Below are 17,747 nucleotides of genomic sequence, written 5' to 3' on the forward strand. Positions count from 1 at the left end.
TAACACGAACGGAAAAATGTGTGTAAATTTATTCAAGGACCATAAGTCTTTAAGTCATCTTCTCTCCTATTTACACAAGTCTATGCAGTCAGGAAAAATAGAAATGTGACAAAAAGAGAAAAAGAGAGCAAAGGCTAGGTGATGCCTGACAGTTGTCAAGGTTCTGGGTCCCAGGAGACACTCATCCATACTGTTATGCTGAAATGGAAGTGAAAACAACCTGCGAGTGGATCAGTCAGGTTAAGTACACTTCAGAATTTGATATATTAAGGACGGTTGAGCATTGTGGACATCTATGTACTGGTGGGGAAATGGACTTATTTAAAAAAAGGGAAAATTGTCATGCAGAAGGTTTTCTTTTAATAAAAGATAAAAAATAAAAAAATGTTATTTTTATCATGCAAAGACAGAATGTTGTTTGCACACTTACAAATTGAAACTTGCATACAGTTTGTACACGATTTCTCTTATGTAATTCAATAACCCCCCATAGTAAACAAATGGCAATTTCAAATGTAGACAAATTTTATCAAATATTAGTCCTTTTTAAAAGTTAATATTAAAAGTTTATCCATGCCCTGTTAAAAGCTGATGATAATGTTTAATACTGTAAATCTGTAAATTTATGGAACCAGAAAAATATACATTTTATTGGAGAAAATAATGCACACTGATTAAGCTAACCAACAGTGCATCAAATTAATCAACCTTATATGTATGCAACATACACAGAATATTATCAATACAAAAACTAAAACAGTGACAAAAAAACAACAACTGCTAAATACACACATTTATTTAACAAAGGTTTAAATCTTTATTTTAAAATATACAGCCAGTATATTCAGCCATTACAGGTATGCAATAAATCTTGCGATAGCTGTGAAGGATCAATTATTTCTATCCTAAACAGCGCGGAGAAATAAGAAGCATTTAGGCTTCATTTTAAAGGGCACATTTCACAAGTCTTTTTTAATATAAAGTAAATCTTTGGTGTCCCCAGAGTGCGTAGGTGAAGTTTTAGCTCAAAATACCATATAAATAATTTATTATAACATGTTAAAATTGGCACTTTGTAGGTGTGAGCAAAAATGTGCAGTTTTGGGTGTGTCCTTTAAAAAGCAAATGAACTGATGAAATGCAAACACTTATCGCAATTATGGTGGTTTGTTGAAATTGAAACTCAAGTCTGCTGTCAATCTCTCTCTTTCTCTCTGCACTAAATGGCATTGCTGTGGTTGGATAATGCAGATTAAGGGGTGGTATTATTTTAATAAGATCCCCTTCTGACATCACAAGGGGAGCCAAATTTCAATGACCCATTTTTTCACATGCTTGCAGAGAATGATTTAACAAAACTAACTTACTGGGTTGATCTTTCATGTTTTCTAGGTTGATAGAAACACTGGGGACCCAATCATAGCACTTAAACATGGAAAAAGTCTGATTTTCATGGTATGTCCCCTTTAAGCAACCTTTAAATTGGAACAGCCTTACAAGCATTCAGTCCTCTGCAATTGGTCTTAGAATACGTCCTTTGAAGGTTGTAGCTTTCGATTTGGAACACAGCTTGTGCACCTAAACTTATCTATATGGGAAGCAGTGGTTCTCAAACTGGGGGCTGCAAGATGGTGCCAGGGGGCCCCTGTTTTATGACTTTTTATAAAATACATTTATTTATCATGAATTCTGTGTAATTAAACCTAAAAAAAATAAGGCTATTATCCAACAGCACTACTTTGTATAACTTAATATGTTTTGTTTTATTAAAATGTTACATTTTAAAACGCATTGTAAAAAGTTTGAGAACCACTGCTCCAAAGAGATCATTGATGATGAGCGTATATTTATAGATTTGTTTAATCCACATCCATTTTTATAATTTTCATATGCTCAGTCTTTCTTCAAATCTGTCACATGAAATGTTTTATGGAAAAAATTCTATAGAAAAAAATAATATTTGCAGCAGGAGGCATGGCATTTTTTTTCACCATGGCGAGGGTTTTCAAAAAAGCCTGAGTGCAGAGAAAGTCATGCTGAGTTCTAGTTTAATCTCGCCCAAAGATGTATGTTTATCAAAGTGAATTCTAAGTCTCTGTCTTCTTAGAGCAACCCAAGTTTGTAAGACGTTCTGATCTTCTAGATTCAAAGACTTGAGCCAGAACGTTTGAAGAGAAACGCTCACACCAAATGCGACACAAAAGTTGAACAAAAAAGCAGTTGTCCAAGATCTTCATCGTAAGAGACCATAGAAGCTGGCAATATCACAGAATTATACTCTTCGGATTACATTAAATAACTTACTGGTCTTCTAAAGCTCTAAAGTTTTTCCTCTGTCTCTGACCTCCAATTTAAAGCAGTGCAAAATGTATTGACACATCAGACCTGGTATAGGCCAACAAATTGATTCAATGGAAAAGTAATCCACGAGGCTTCAGTCAACTGTGCGCGGTCAACAGAAAAACATTGATTTTTCAGGATGCATCTCCGCATGTCACACTTAGTCTCAGACAGGAATATGGGCCACATTAATCATTTAACATCAGCAGTCACATAAGAGTTGAACTGAAGAAGTGACAACAACACTAATGCGTCTAATTTTGCATTAAGTAATTGCACAACCCCAAAATATATAGAAAATGTCAGTGATGCACATACACTATACATGAGAACCATTGCAGTTGGGGTGTCAATATAATTGAATTCAGATGGAAATAATTATCAGTGACTAATGAATTATATATTGAGTTTATTTTCTTACTCAAGTCATGTAGCTTTAGAAGACTTGGAATATATTGCACATGCTCTATTGGTTACTTTCCTTGGTTTAATTTTGTGTTTTCCTTGTAGCAACACCTTTACAGTACTAATAGGAAACACAGCATATTTACAGTGACATTTGACATTTAAATTTGGGTATTACTGTAATGTGCAGCTTCACCATTAGACTAAGGGAAATGTAAAGGTAAATACGCAGTATACATATATAGTATTATGAGAGCACTTCTCTGTGAAGAAATAGTTCATTTAGGGCATTCCCACACCATATGTTTGGCTAATAATATCTGGTTCATTTGACTAGTGTGGTTGCTCAATGCCATACCCAGATGTGGTACGCTTAGCCGGACCACGATACACTTGCAAAGGTGTTTTCTGTTATGGTTCAGTTTGGTTTAAGGTTCAATGTGTAATTTTTAGAAGGATTTCTTGACAGAAATGCAAAAGAATATACAAAACTATATTATCAGGGGTGTATAAAGACCTTTTTATAGTGAACAGTTATGTTTTTATTACCTTGGAATGAGACGTTTTCATCTACATACACAAAGGTTCCCCTTACATGGAAGTCGCAATTTTGTGCCGCCATGTTTCTACAGAAGCTCTTAACGGACAAACTTTTTTACTAAGTTGTCTCCGTCAATTAGCTACATGTTTTTCCGGTGGCGGCTAACATAGCTGCTTCTATGCGTTTCAAAAGCGAGGGGTGAGCAGTGGACTGAGGGGTTGGATGCAATTCACAACCTCACCACTGAATGCCGATAAAATGTACACACTGCACCATTTAGGGTTGGGGTGCAATTGACCCTTCGCTAAGCCACGCCCAAAAACCGCCACAGGCCAATTGTGGTTTAGAAACCATAACTAGGAGGTCTGACAAGCTTTCGAGCATGGGAAATATGCCAAAGTGTTGTGCGTATGGATTGGGTAAATCTGATACCTGGTATCCTAAAAGTTTGGACATAGTGCTGGATTTTTTCCTTTCCCGAAACTTAAAACCTAATGGGAGAAATGCCAGATGTGGATCAAGCAGTGAGAGAAGGCTTTATTCACATCTGAATATTGACAAGATTAACAAAAACACATATGTGAGAGCACACTAATGTTAGCTAACGTTAGCTAGCTAACTCAGCACATTGTTGCTTGTAAATAATGCATATGATGTAAAATAAGATGATTAAAGGCAAGACGGAGGGTGACTGACATACTTAAAAAAATTAAACCTGCACCAGACACTAATCTGGTGCAGGTTTACCCATCACTGTTTCACGTTGTGTACCGGTACCTGTAAAAATCGGAGCTTGTTACTGCTCTCGTTACAATGACTTGTTAGAGGTGCATAGGCTCATGTTGAGGGTGAGGGCACAAGACCATCCTCTCACTGCTAAAGGACAGATCTAAGTCAGTCCCAAGGGGTCTCAGAGGTCTACAGTTAACAGCAGGCATGCTGCCCACTCCATTAAAGCCTTAATTAGATGGGCACAATGCCCACTGAATGGCCACTGGGGAAAGCATAGCCGTAGTGTTTTGATTACTCTTGCTGTTTGTATAAAGGCTGCTCATTTGATGGAGGGATGGATGAAAGGCATTATTTAATGGTTGGCGTTCATGTGGAATTGACCCGACACCTCATGCTGATGCAGTCTGGACTGTTCCCCATTCCCTTGCTGACATAAAAGCACATTAGCATATTTAGTTGCAAAGACTGGCGTGCGACGTGGGTTGTTCTTTAGTGGAGTCCAGAGTTTTACTTATACTGCCCTACAAAGGCTAAGTGCAGTAACTACGCAAACATTGAAACCGAGAAAAATCCCCTTTTTTTACACCAGCCAGTCAAACATGTTACCGCAATTTTGGCACACACGTTGGGGCACATGGGACAACATTGAACCAGGAGACTTTGTCACAAGACACAAAAGATCTCACAATGCCCATTTCAACCCTTAACTCAATTTTGACCAAATGCGTAGTTGCTGCGCTTTGGCTTTGTAGGGCAGTATAGATGAAATGCAGAGGAGAAACAGTACATTTTTCCTACCCAGCTTTGTGAAGAAACACATCAGTTTCTGTTTGTATTATATATATATATATATATATATATATATATATATATATATATATATATATATATATATATATATATATATATATATATATATATATATATATATATATATATATATATATAATTTTTTTTGGCCGATTTACACTGCATGTATGCTATTTATCATAATTAACTAAATTGACTAATACCCCTATTGCACAGCACGTTGATCCCAGAAAGTGCCATAAAATTGTGAGTGTGCCCCGTAATTGATTCTGGAATCGCTCCCATAAAGGGGACCAAGTTGCTGAAGCTTATTTCATCAATTGCTCTGAAAGATCATAGAAAGATGTAGTAGTGCGCATCAATTTAAACCCATAATTTCTTCTTTTTGCATTTAAATAAAGCAGAGGGACTCGCCCACAGACCACCCGCTTAAAGTAATCAGGACAAAAGTGGACAAAAGAGACAGATTAAAAAAAAACAGGTGTAAATGTGAATGTGTCTCTCAACCACATGCGTTCCGATTGACCACAACACATTTTAATACCAGGTTTAAACCGCCTCTAGTATTTATGCAGAAAACCTGCGGCCTAATTCAGTTATGTGCTAAATGCGTTGACAGTTGCACGGAGACTATTTCATGTTTCAAGTCATTCTTTAAGCAAGGCTTCTGTTTATGTAAAAAAAAAAGGTAATTATAGACTTCAGCTTATTAACAAAGCTCAGTGTTATTGCCTGTCACAATTAACACCAGCTATTAGCACCTGCGTGTGGAAAGCAGGCGGTAAACAAAGTTTCATTTAAAGTAGATGTTTTTACGTTTCTATTGAACAACGCAGCAGTGATTCATTATATGATGAAAAAGTGCTATAACCAGGCATGCATTCAATGCATTGTGGCCAAGCACATTCTTTGCATTTTAAGGAGGTGATGCGGGTTTCTGGATTTGCATATTTGAGGGCATCTAATCAAAGTCTCTAAGCAGGTGTGTTTGATTAGGATTGGAGCTAAACTCTGAAGGACACAGGACCCTGGGGTCTGTAGATTAATAGCCACATTGATTGCATATGGACATACTGTAAATGGTGCTATCAGTCAAAGTTTATGTGTATAGTGCTTTTCACAGTCTGAATAGGTTCATCATGTTATCAGTACATGTGTTCCCTAGGAATTGGACCCATGTCCTTGGTTATGCTAGTTTAATGCTTTACCACTTGAGGAATAGTCTACTCATTTTCAATATTAAACTATGTTATTACCTTAACTAAGAAGAGTTGATACATCCCTCTATCATCTGTGTGCGTGCACGTAAGCGCTGGAGCGCGCTGCGACACTTCGAAAGCATTTTCGAAAGCATTCATTCAATGGTATCAAACAGAGATAAAGTTAGAAGTGACCAAACACATCAACGTTTTTCCTATTTAAGACGAGTAGTTATACGAGCAAGTTTGGTGGTACAAAATAAAACGTAGCGCTTTTCTAAGCGGATTTAAAAGAGGAACTATGTTGTATGGCGTAATAGCACTTTTGGGAGTACTTCGACTCGCCTGAAAAGTCCGCTCCCCTTCTCCCTCTCATAATGGGAGAGGGAGGGTGTTACTGCACCCCATAAGTACTCCCATAAGTGCTATTACGCCATACAATATAGTTCCTCTTTTAAATCCGCTTAGAAAAGTGCTACGTTTTATTTTGTACCACCAAACTTGCTCGTATAACTACTCGTCTTAAATAGGAAAAACGTTGATGTGTTTGGTCATTTCTAACTTTATCTCTGTTCGATACCATTGAATGAATGGGGCTAAGCTAAATGTTATCGAAGTGTTGCAGCGCACTCCAGCGCTTACGTGCACGCACACAGATGATAGAGGGATGTGTCAACAATTCTTGGTTGAGGTGATGGCATAGTTTGATATTGAAAGTGAGTAGACTAAGCTACAAGAATACTTCAAATGTTTCAGTCTGAAGTTTACAGTTCATATACAGTTGCATTTTTTAGCTTAGATTGTGATGTGACCCTATCATAGCCAAGAAGAAAGAGAGCTGAGGCATTCCCACTTTTCTCAATAACAGTTGCTTACAGTACCTCATTCAAATAGCATGTTGATCCCTGAAAAGTCCCATAACATTGCCAGTGTGTCTTCTGTGTGAAAACTAACAAGTCCCGCAATTGTTTTTGGGATTGCTCTCGTAAATGTATTGGTAAAGATGACCTACACTCTTAAAACTGTTCTGTTAAAAAAATACATTTTAAGGCTGTTAACACCTGGTATTAAGATGTGTTATCTGATCACAAGTGGACGAGAGAGACACATTCAGTTTACACCTGGTACTTAAATCCGTCTCTTTTGTCCACTTTCGACCACTTCTGTCCTGAGTCCTATAAGGGGGTGGGCTATGCGACTATGGACGAGTCCTTCTGCTTTCATTTAAACGTGAGCGGGAAAAATTACATGTTTAAATTCACACAAACTAATATTATGTCCATTGCTTGTGTTGTTAGTAAACATGCTGCACAGTGTTTTGTACACAGCCCAGTCTCACGCAATTACGTGCCTATAGTCATGTAATTTTTGGATTCCTTTTTTGTGAAACTGTCAAGAATCGTATCACGAATTTCTGTTTATGTGTCATCGTCACATATTGGTTACTCAACTGTTTTGTCCTATTTTCTTACCTTTGTCACTTCGGTTCAGGGTTAGATTTACATAAAATTACATCCTTACCAACCTGATCTCACGAATTTCCGTGGCATAGTCACGGAATTTTTTGCTCATTTTTCCGTGACATTCTCACGGATCTCCGCATATTTCCGTGGCCCTGCCACGGACTTTCTTTTCCGTGGCATTCTCACGGATTGGTTACTCAACTGTTTTGTCCTATTTTCTTACCATTGTCGCTTCGGTTTAGGGTTAGATTTACATAAAATGACATCCCTACCCAAACCCAACTCTAACCCCAATGCCAGGTGACAATTGATTAAAGTTTAGAAAATATAAAAGAATACATCAGAAAAAATTGTATAAACCAATACTTACAGTGACAAAGTAACGCAAGCACCAAATCTAACCCTAAACCGAAGCGACAATGGTTTGAAAATAGGAAAAAGCAGTTGAGTAACCAATCCGTGAGAATGCCACGGAAAAGAAAGTCCGTGGCAGGGCCACGGAAATATGCTGAGATCCGTGAGAATGTCACCGAAAAATGAGCAAAAAATTCCGTGACTATCCCACGGAACTTTGTGAGATCATGTTGTCCTTACCCAAACCCAACTCTAACCCTAACACCAGGCGACATTTTTTTTAATTTAGAAAATATAAAAAATAAAACAAAAATAGTATAAACCAATACTTAAAGTGACATCCTAACGCAAACATCAAATCTAACCCTGAACCAAAGTGAAAATGGTTTGAAAATAGGAAAAAAAAACAGTTAAGTAACCAATACGTGAAAGTTACAACATAAATTTGTGATACGATCACAAAAAATGTGCAAAATTGTGACAGTATCATGATAAAGAATAAAAAAATTACGTGTGACTATAGGTATATAATTTCATGAGACTGAGTAGTTTGTACGTGTATGTGTAAGAGCTTTTGCTGATATTTCAGCGCAACTAATGAAAGTCAGAAGTCAGAAAAGTTGTAAAAAAATTTGCTCGGTACATCAGATAAATGGGTAGCCTGGGTGCCAGCCGATCTTACCCCCGCCCACAAGATTTTGAAAACGGGAAGATCGGTCTGGGGTTTCTGCGTTGAAGAGCTACTATGCTAGGACAAATGCTGGTCGAACCAATCAAAATGTCAGGGCGGGCTTTATACGATGATGGACAGATAATCAACAGTAACGTAATGAACCATGTCACCAAAGAGCGCGTGTGTTGAATGGCTGCCGCTGTAGAATTCAGATGTGTGGATTCTGACATTGAGTCTGTTCTAAAAGATATCGACAGAGCATTGATTTTAAAAGAGGAACAGAGAAACGCGAGCAGGGCATTTGTTGATGTTTTTGCCGTCCTTCCTATTCGGCAAAAGTTGGTCGCAACTGAAATGGCTAATGTTATCACGGCGACGCAACTCAGCGTGTACGACGAGATGGATATAATTAGCGGTCGTTGCCAGCTTCTTTTCGGAAGCCCAGAATCGTGGTTGCTGAATAAGTGGAGGGACATGCTAGGCAACAATATTTTCAAGCCAACGTAATGGGTATCGTCGTGGATGAAGTTCACCTAACGTACAAATGGTAAGAGATAGTCTTACTCTATGACTTAGTTAATACTTAATGTTGTGATATAAACGAAATGTTGTAAACATAATAGGTGTTGATGTACATTCGCTAACTCAGTATAATCACAATGTTAGTGTCATTGTAGCGAAATAACTAGCAGTTCGGTCAGGCTGCAAAGACGTAATTTCAACATACATCACACACTCCGTTGCTCTGATTGGTCGTAGGTCTATCCAATTGAGTGCAGAGGCATTTTTCGGTTGAGACACACCTCATAATTATAGCTCAATGGAGCGGTATCAGACTCAAATTCTGACTAGAATTGAGTATGACAACGTCAGGCTAATAAGCAGGCGATATTTTGTGGCTGCTCGACCACATTCAACCACATGCGTGTTTACACCACAAAAGCAATCCAGTCTAAAGTGTTTCGACTACCTCTGAATGTAGTAAAAAAAAAACACCTGTCTTTAAAACACATCTTAATACCAGGTGTAAACAGACCCTTTGTGTCTAGGACAACACATTAAAAGTCATGTGTTGTCCCTTTTATGTCCCTTTTACTTTTATTTAATGTGTTAGCATAACACAAAACAATGTGTAAAAAATGAACACATGCTTTCTTACAGTGTCGTAACATTGCCATAACATTTAACCACATTTTTTGTGCATTTCCTTAATCTGTGTGTGAAAAGGTATCAACAGGGCCATGCTAAACAGGCAAACTGTGACCCCTTGCTGCTTTTTTCGCAGTGCACAAAAAGGGCTTCTTCAGAGAAATAGCCTGTTAATTGTGCGGGTCAGAAACTGTGTGGACAATTAGTAAAATAAAACTAATTTGTAACTGTTTCTGTCACAGGAAATTATTAGCATTATAAGTAGACCTTATGGAGGTTAAATTTCACAATAAACAAAATAAATAAAAATTCTTATATAAGACTTTAATAATTCTGAACCATTCACATTTTCCCTAAGGATATTACTACTAATTCTGTGCATGTATTCCGTTTTTGTTCTTGGTACATACCACCTTAATAACATTAATCTTATGCTTATTGAAAGTAAAATGTAAAGATTGAATTGATATTACAGGTGAATTGTCTGCAGTATAATGTAGAATTAATTTACAGTACATCGGGTAACTGTATGATACCCTGCCTGGGCTTATAAAACGTTCTCCTCATGGATTAGAGGATGTACGCAGGATATTGGATCGGTTTATTGGTGGTTTCTACAGTAGTGGAACAAGAAGTCATCTTTGCAAATGTTCATTTAGAGGAGAAAAGAGCAATCTATTAGTGAAGTTCCCCTGTGGCATTTCACCATACAGATCTCAGCATATTCTTTTATAGTGTTGTCAATGTGGCCTAATCATCCTCCGCTAACGTAAGTCATTCGTCTATGACGTCAATTCATTTTAATGCACCGTTGCCCATCGGTCCAATGGAGATGCATAGGGGCAACACATGGCAGGTTGTTTAGTCTAGCTCACAGGGGGATTTCTCACCCGTTAATTAAGCCTTTATTAGGAAAACATTAGAAAAAAGGGGGTGAAGCACAGAGAGAAAACAAAAATGTAATTGATGAGGAAAGCAACTTATTTGTGCTTTGGTTGGCTTTATTACTGTAGGTGGAGTGTTGGAGGGACACAGCGCTGAAGGGTGGGCCACCTGCTCTGTTAAAAGCCTCGGCTCAGCTTTAGGCGGTGGAGTGGTGTCACATTTTGACATGTTATGCACCATGACTAATTACACTTGGAGGCATTATATTAGTTGCTTGATTAGCAGCCTGTTTTCATTGCTAATTACAAGTGCTCTTTTCTGACCTCTGACAGCTATGCCGTATAGCTTTTGCCACTTTGTCATGTCTGCTGTTTCATAAACGTGCTCCTCATTTCAGAGCATTCAAAGTATTTCTCAGAATATTTCTATACCACTGAAAATGCTGGGTTATTTTCAGCCCAACGTTGGGTCAAAATGGTTTGAGCTTAACCCTTTGAGTTGTAATTTACACTATGCTGGGCTGTTTTATTTGACCTATTGTTGGGTCAAATATAAACATTTTCTAGGTTAATTTAACCCCGTGGCTGGGTTTGTCCCTTTATGACCCAATGCTGGGTTGGTAAAACTAGCATTTTAGTGCATATGGCCATTTCCAGTACATACGTTTTTGCATTTGTTGTTGCAAGCATTATAGGATGATGACATATTGCACCAGTCATTGTTGAATTCTTCAATAATTCTCTCATTATTTACTCACTCATTCGTATCAATTAAGATTATTAAGACACCATATTTGTATGGCTAATTCGTATGAATTCATTCGAAGTTAATCTTACAAAAACGTACAATTTTCATGAAAAAAACAACAACAAAACTGAACCCCTCACCTAACCCCAACGTCACAAGCAAATCATACCAAAACTTAAGAATGTGGTAATATACATTAATGCGAATTACCCAACTCGTAAAATATGTACAAATTCTTGTGAGTTAGCGTTGTTATGTAGGCGTGAAGCGCGAGTGATTTCAATGTTAAGTCAATGTGAAGACGCGTTGACGCGCGTCAGGAGGTCCCGCGGCGTTGAAGAGGCGTTCGGCGCGGCGGAAGACGCGTTTCCGCCTCATTCGTGCATGAAGCTCGCGCAAAAGGCGCGAATTGAGCGTTGTGCGCGGTACACGTGGTACGCGCGAATGGTGTTTTTTGTGCATTTTGCGGTTCAAGCGAATTTGCGGCTGACGCCCGAGTTGAAAAATATGAACTTTGCTGGAATTTCGCTGGGCAACCTGGTAAGTTGTAATACACACTTTTCACGTGACACTAGTCGTGAGACAAGCAAGCAACAATGGGATTCATAGTTATCAATGTGTCGATGAGATAATTTTTTTTTTCATATTTTTGTACTGCTTTGATTGGTTTCTGTATGGAAATGCGTGATCCACTGACATTATAAATGTTTGATTAGCCATAATATGAACTGCACCATGCACCAAAGTGCTAAAACTGCAGAGGTACATTACTTTCATGTATAGATAATAGATGTGTGACCGAGAGAAATTAAATGAACAAAAGACTAAACTCTAGAACAAGTGGACACTTATTAACAAGTCTGGAAAGAGGCCAGTTCAGTATTGCAGCATTAAATATACTTGCAAAAATATACTGTCAACATCAGTGGTTATTTTTTTGAGGGTGCACGATGCGAAGTTCGTCACAACATGTATGTAGCCCGTTGTGTGTGGTTCGTAATTTCAACATATGTGTTCGGCGCGTCGAGTGAACCTATGTGCATCACGTGTCTTGTAAAATAAGTGCCTGCTGCAGACGCGTCTAAAGGGTTTATGATAACAGAGATGCTCACGTTTGCCAGATACTTGCATAATCTCATGTGTAATCAGAGTTTACTGTTAGGTGAGTGTCTTGCTTGCATTTTGTGAACGTGTGCATCTCTTTTATCATAAATGGTTTTGACGTGTGTGCAGCAGGCACTTATTTTGACAAAACACGTGATGCACATGGTTCACATGACGCAACAAACACATATTTTGAAAATACGAGCAACATACATGACACTCCGAACACATATTTTGAATATGCACCCTTCAGAGTCGGCACTGGTCAACATTATTATAAGATATTTGCTCAGTGGATAGGGTGTAGGCTTGATTTACCAAAAAAACATCTTAAACCAGCCCAAGCTGTTTAACTGATTGTAACTGGTCACCCTTGATTCAGCTGGTGTAGCTTGACCAGGCTGGAAGCTTGACTGAACTGGTTGGCTGGTCTTAGCCGTTTTATGGTGGAGATAGGTTTAAGCTGGTCCTGCAGCATGGCAAAGCTGGTCTTCCAGCCTGGTCAAGCTAGTGGGTAAACTGGTTTTAGGATGTGGTCTTCCAGACTGTCCAGCTAAGACCAGTGTGACTATCTAAAAAAAGGGGCCAAAATCTCTCTACAACCAGCCTGATACACGAGCTGAATCAAGCTGGGTGACCAGCTACAACCAGTTAACCAGCTTAGGTTGGTTTTAGCAAGGCTGTAGTTGCTTTGTTTAAAACCATAAATTTATGTCAAATGCATAAATGTAAATGTAAATGAAGCATTTGATGACCGAACACAGTAATAATAATAAAAAATAGTATTCTCGAAACCAGAGATCAGTTTGATGACATGGTGTCAAAGGAAGCACATTGACTTGAGGAAGTGAGCTGTCTCCTCATGTGGAAAAACGTGGACGTTTGGCAACAGTAGTACCCGCACTGTTCAAACACTTCTCCTTTGTTGGCACAGGGGCTTTAGAGACTTTTCCGGCAAAATGCAGGGGGTACACCAGCATTTACCAAAGGGCAAGTAGATTTTTAAGTAAACAGAAAGCAGTAGGTGGTGAAACGACTGACAAGAGGGATGCTCATGTCTTTACCGCTGTCCACACATCAACAATGTCAGCTACTGAGAAGGTTTGTCACGTCAGTTGGGAGTAGAAGGTGAAGCCAGGCCGTGTCCTTGAATATAATAAAAACGATGGGGGCCGTAGACAAGGCAGATATAATGAAAGGTTTTCTAGAGTGTGCCAAGAAGACCATCAAGTGATGTAAAATGATTTTCTTTTACCTGATTGATACTGTACCATTGTACCAAGTGGCCACATTTAGCCATGGCAAAAAAGATAATGACATAATAAGGTGGGCTACTTTTATAGTCTCCGCTCTCAGTACCTCATTCAGTGCTTTTTAGACCTTCTGATCTGACATTGGAGGGTTTGAAGGATATGTGAAACTCGTACTATATTAATTTTGCCTGTTTGACCTACAGTAGCACTATGCGAACAAAAGATCCTGGAGGCACCATTTAGGGTTTCTCAGATGCCACATTGGTTGAACCCTCTGAATAGTGAATTGGTTGAAGCTTTCTTATAAGTTCAACTCTAAAGACTCGAAAGTAATCTCACTATAACTGGAGGATTTCAAAGAAATGTATTAATAGGATTTGTGAGATGTCTATAAAAGTCACCTGGTGGTTCTTCTATGGGGTGGTTCTTCAGAGGTTTATGTCATTTTGTATAAGGAGCATCATATGGTGTCTTAAATTTCTTCAAATTTTCACAAAAGAGGGCTTTAATAAATCACTGGGATCACAGTATGCAATCGGAAAGAATGCCAAATAATACAGAAACCATATTTGTGGACTTACTGTGCTGTATATTACGGCATATTAGATACATCCAACCGCTCTAGGTTTAAACCTCTATAAGATCACCATAGTTAGTAGCCTTCTGTGAGATTAAATAAAGCATGAATCAGAACAAACAGACTGAAGAAAAATGGCTCACTTTTCTACCTGGAAATAAATCTATTGTGTAAACAACAGATTGAGCTGTGTTTTGTCATTTACTTGCATTGCATGATTTTTATAGCTATCTGCTATTTAAATGGTTCAACCTGCTGTTTATACACTGTACCTTTTCACAGAACTTAACTGGTGAGTACAGATGAGGTTACATGTGGAGCACAAATGGAGTGAGATCGTAAGCTTTAATAAAGCAAGAGCTGTGATTTCCTCGCACACATCACAGTTATGTGGCTTTAATGAGATTTGGATTTTTAACCATTGAATCAAACCACTTTTATGATGCCCAATAAAGTCAAACTCCATTTAGTGTGAAAATACCTTGAGTGCGGAGCAGGAGGTGTTGAAGAGCTGACGATAACCTTTTATCCACTGGAATGATATAGCGCAGTTGTTCTGGTCGCTCTGTAACGTGTGTATTATTATCATCAAAGATTTTTAGGAAATGCAAGCATGTCTGTGAAATCCAGATTGAAGTCTCATAATCTAATTATGAGATTAGGTGCATCAAAGTTTGATTTTATTAATTGAATTCACTTTAATTTCAATATTTCAATCAAACGTAAGTTATCTCTTTTCTTGGACTACTACAAACACAATGTATGCAACAGTTTACTTCCTGGGACGGTTGTTCTGAAATACAGCCTGTGAGTAATCTATGTTTTTATATTTAAAGAATTTACTACTGACTAAACCATGATTCAAACGCAAGTTTTGAGCAACTGCGATTTCAATCCCCTCAGGACATCTGTTGAAGCCCTGACAGAACATAGGCTGGTTTGAGAGACACATTGTAAGAGCCTGGTGTGCACTTGTTGTGGTCTTAGTCCATTGTGTGATGTGTTGAAACAAGGTTCAGGTGAGGAATTCACATAAAAAATGAATGACATTGGTTGATCCCCACATTGTTCATCCAGACACCTAATTTAAACCTTCAGTCCTCAGCCAGAACAATACCATAAGACAAAGAAAGAGCGATGAGTCTGGAAATAGACAAATATAAAGATAGAGTCTAATTACTGTCAGAATAACGGCTTGTGTGGAGACTACAGAAGCACACGTGTGCTGTAATTACAGCCAACAGCAATAATAACAGTCACAGGTACTCCATAGGGTCTTTTGTACCTAATTTAGTACATCAGTAGAATAAAGAGGCCACTACTGATCTGTAATCAGAACATCAACCTCAAGGTTGCTGATTTCCACCAACTCTTCGTTGAGCCTCCAACAAACAGGGCACTGTTTGGGTTTATGGGCGCTTTCAATACACGGATCATCCTAAAACGGGTTTGCTTGTGTATCTCTAAATGCGATTTATATGTTGTTGATCAAAGTCATACAACAGGACAAATCTAGTGAGATATTTTTAAATGACAGACAGCCTACATATACAAGACGGTACTATCGAGCAACAACAAAAAATGGCCTTGATGTGGCTTATATAAACTCAAAAAATGCATGTTCACACATGAACATGCGCAAACCTGGTATGAAGTGCATGCCAAACCAACAGATGGCGATATATCCCCTAAACGTAAAGCCTTGTTGGCCACTGCAGATTCTCGAATTGGCACTAACAACAACGACTCCATCCGAAAACTAAGGCGGCTGACTTGTTGCCCGCTGCCTCATGAGGCAATGACTTCTGCAGCATAATGAAATATCATCAGAGATCGACTTTGTCATAACTAATCCCATATTTGAAAACTACAATAATAAATTCACACTAGAAATGCAATTAAAAGGTGTAAAAAGTGAAAATATAACCTAATTTACACTAAATTTGTGCTCCAGACGCTTTTTTGTCAACTATTTTTTTTTACTCGACCAGGCTCGGTCAATCACATTTGCCCTGCACAAACCAGATAGAATTGTGGGACAAGACAATGAAGGTATCTCAGAAAAGACAGGAGGCAGAGGCATCATGCCCATTTAAACTGAGGGGGCACTTGCCCCTTTGGTTTTTTGAGCCAAATGGATTTTGCATGCAACCGCAAAATCAAAGAAGCCTCCATGAATCTGTTACTTGTTAATTTGTTTAATATGCAAAATATTATTAATTCTGTGCTGCATCCTTGTCACTTTTCAGAGATATTTGCCATTTTGATAGTGTTTTGATCATGTTACATTATTTTATTTTGGAGGCAGGCGCTGCAGTCAGCGCAGTTGCAGACATCATCACGAGCTTTGCTGTTGCAGCTGCATTTTGCTATCTAAGGAATTAAAACGTGTAAGAAACGCTCACAACATTTCCAAACCCCAGTACGGTAATGTGCAGTTAACCCCCTCTGTATAGAAAATGTATGGTTTAAAATGTGACCGTCTCAACATTATATAGAGATGTCTAGATTCATCTTGGTACAACGCCAAAGTTCGCCAGAGTTCACGGGGTCGCGGAGTCACACATGCTCACATATGAGGTAAAATTGAATGCAAAAATTTGTTCCTTTAATAACATATTTTTTTTTCATCATTATTGAACATTAAACTCAATCACGTGGCTATAGCTTATGTAATTTTCGTTGTTTATATACTTTATGAATTTAAAATTACATAAATTTTATAGGATAATGGCTTAATGCAGTTGTTGTGCAAAATGCATTAATGACACAATTAATTTATTAAACAAAACATAAGTAAACAAAACATGCCGTTTCAGATGTAAATATGATGCCAATATGTCATTATTCTGATTGAATAGTATTTAATGTGAAAGTTAGTCAACGCTTTTATTTTGGAGGTTTTTGCATGAAGGCGCTCAAATTGTTATAAATGCAAGTGCCATGGAAAATACTGAAAGCTCTATAATACTTCGTTTAATGTCTGTATGCACAAATTTCTGTGAGCTCCTCTTTTATCATAAACAGTTTTGACGCTTGCGCAGCAGGCACTTATTTTGACAAAACACGTGATGCACACAGGATCTCTCGAGGCACAGAACACATATTTTGAAAAAAGAAACCACACCCATGACCCTCCAAACACTTATTTTGAATTAGCACCTCTCAGTTGAGCAGTCACGAGCCACCACTGCTGTAAACCAAACATTGGATTCAGACATGACTTGATGCCTTCATGTCTTCGAATGCGGCCTCCAAAGGCACCATTTTAAAGAATTCGGACGCAGCCAACGTTTTTACCGGCTACAAGACAATGCTGCAACCGGAGTTTCTGAAAAACGTCACTGTATTGGGAGTTTTCATAAAAGTTCGGTTTCAGTGACCTGTGTTTGCATGTGGATGAACAGCCAAACCGCATAGAAAAAGCAACGGTTTTGAAAATAACTGTGTACACGTGGACAGGGCCTTACAAAGACAGTCCTGATTCAGTAGAGTCTAGTATGTTTTTTCAGTCA

This window comes from Misgurnus anguillicaudatus, chromosome 20, assembly GCF_027580225.2.
Source record: "Misgurnus anguillicaudatus chromosome 20, ASM2758022v2, whole genome shotgun sequence".
Classification (NCBI taxonomy): domain Eukaryota; kingdom Metazoa; phylum Chordata; class Actinopteri; order Cypriniformes; family Cobitidae; genus Misgurnus; species Misgurnus anguillicaudatus.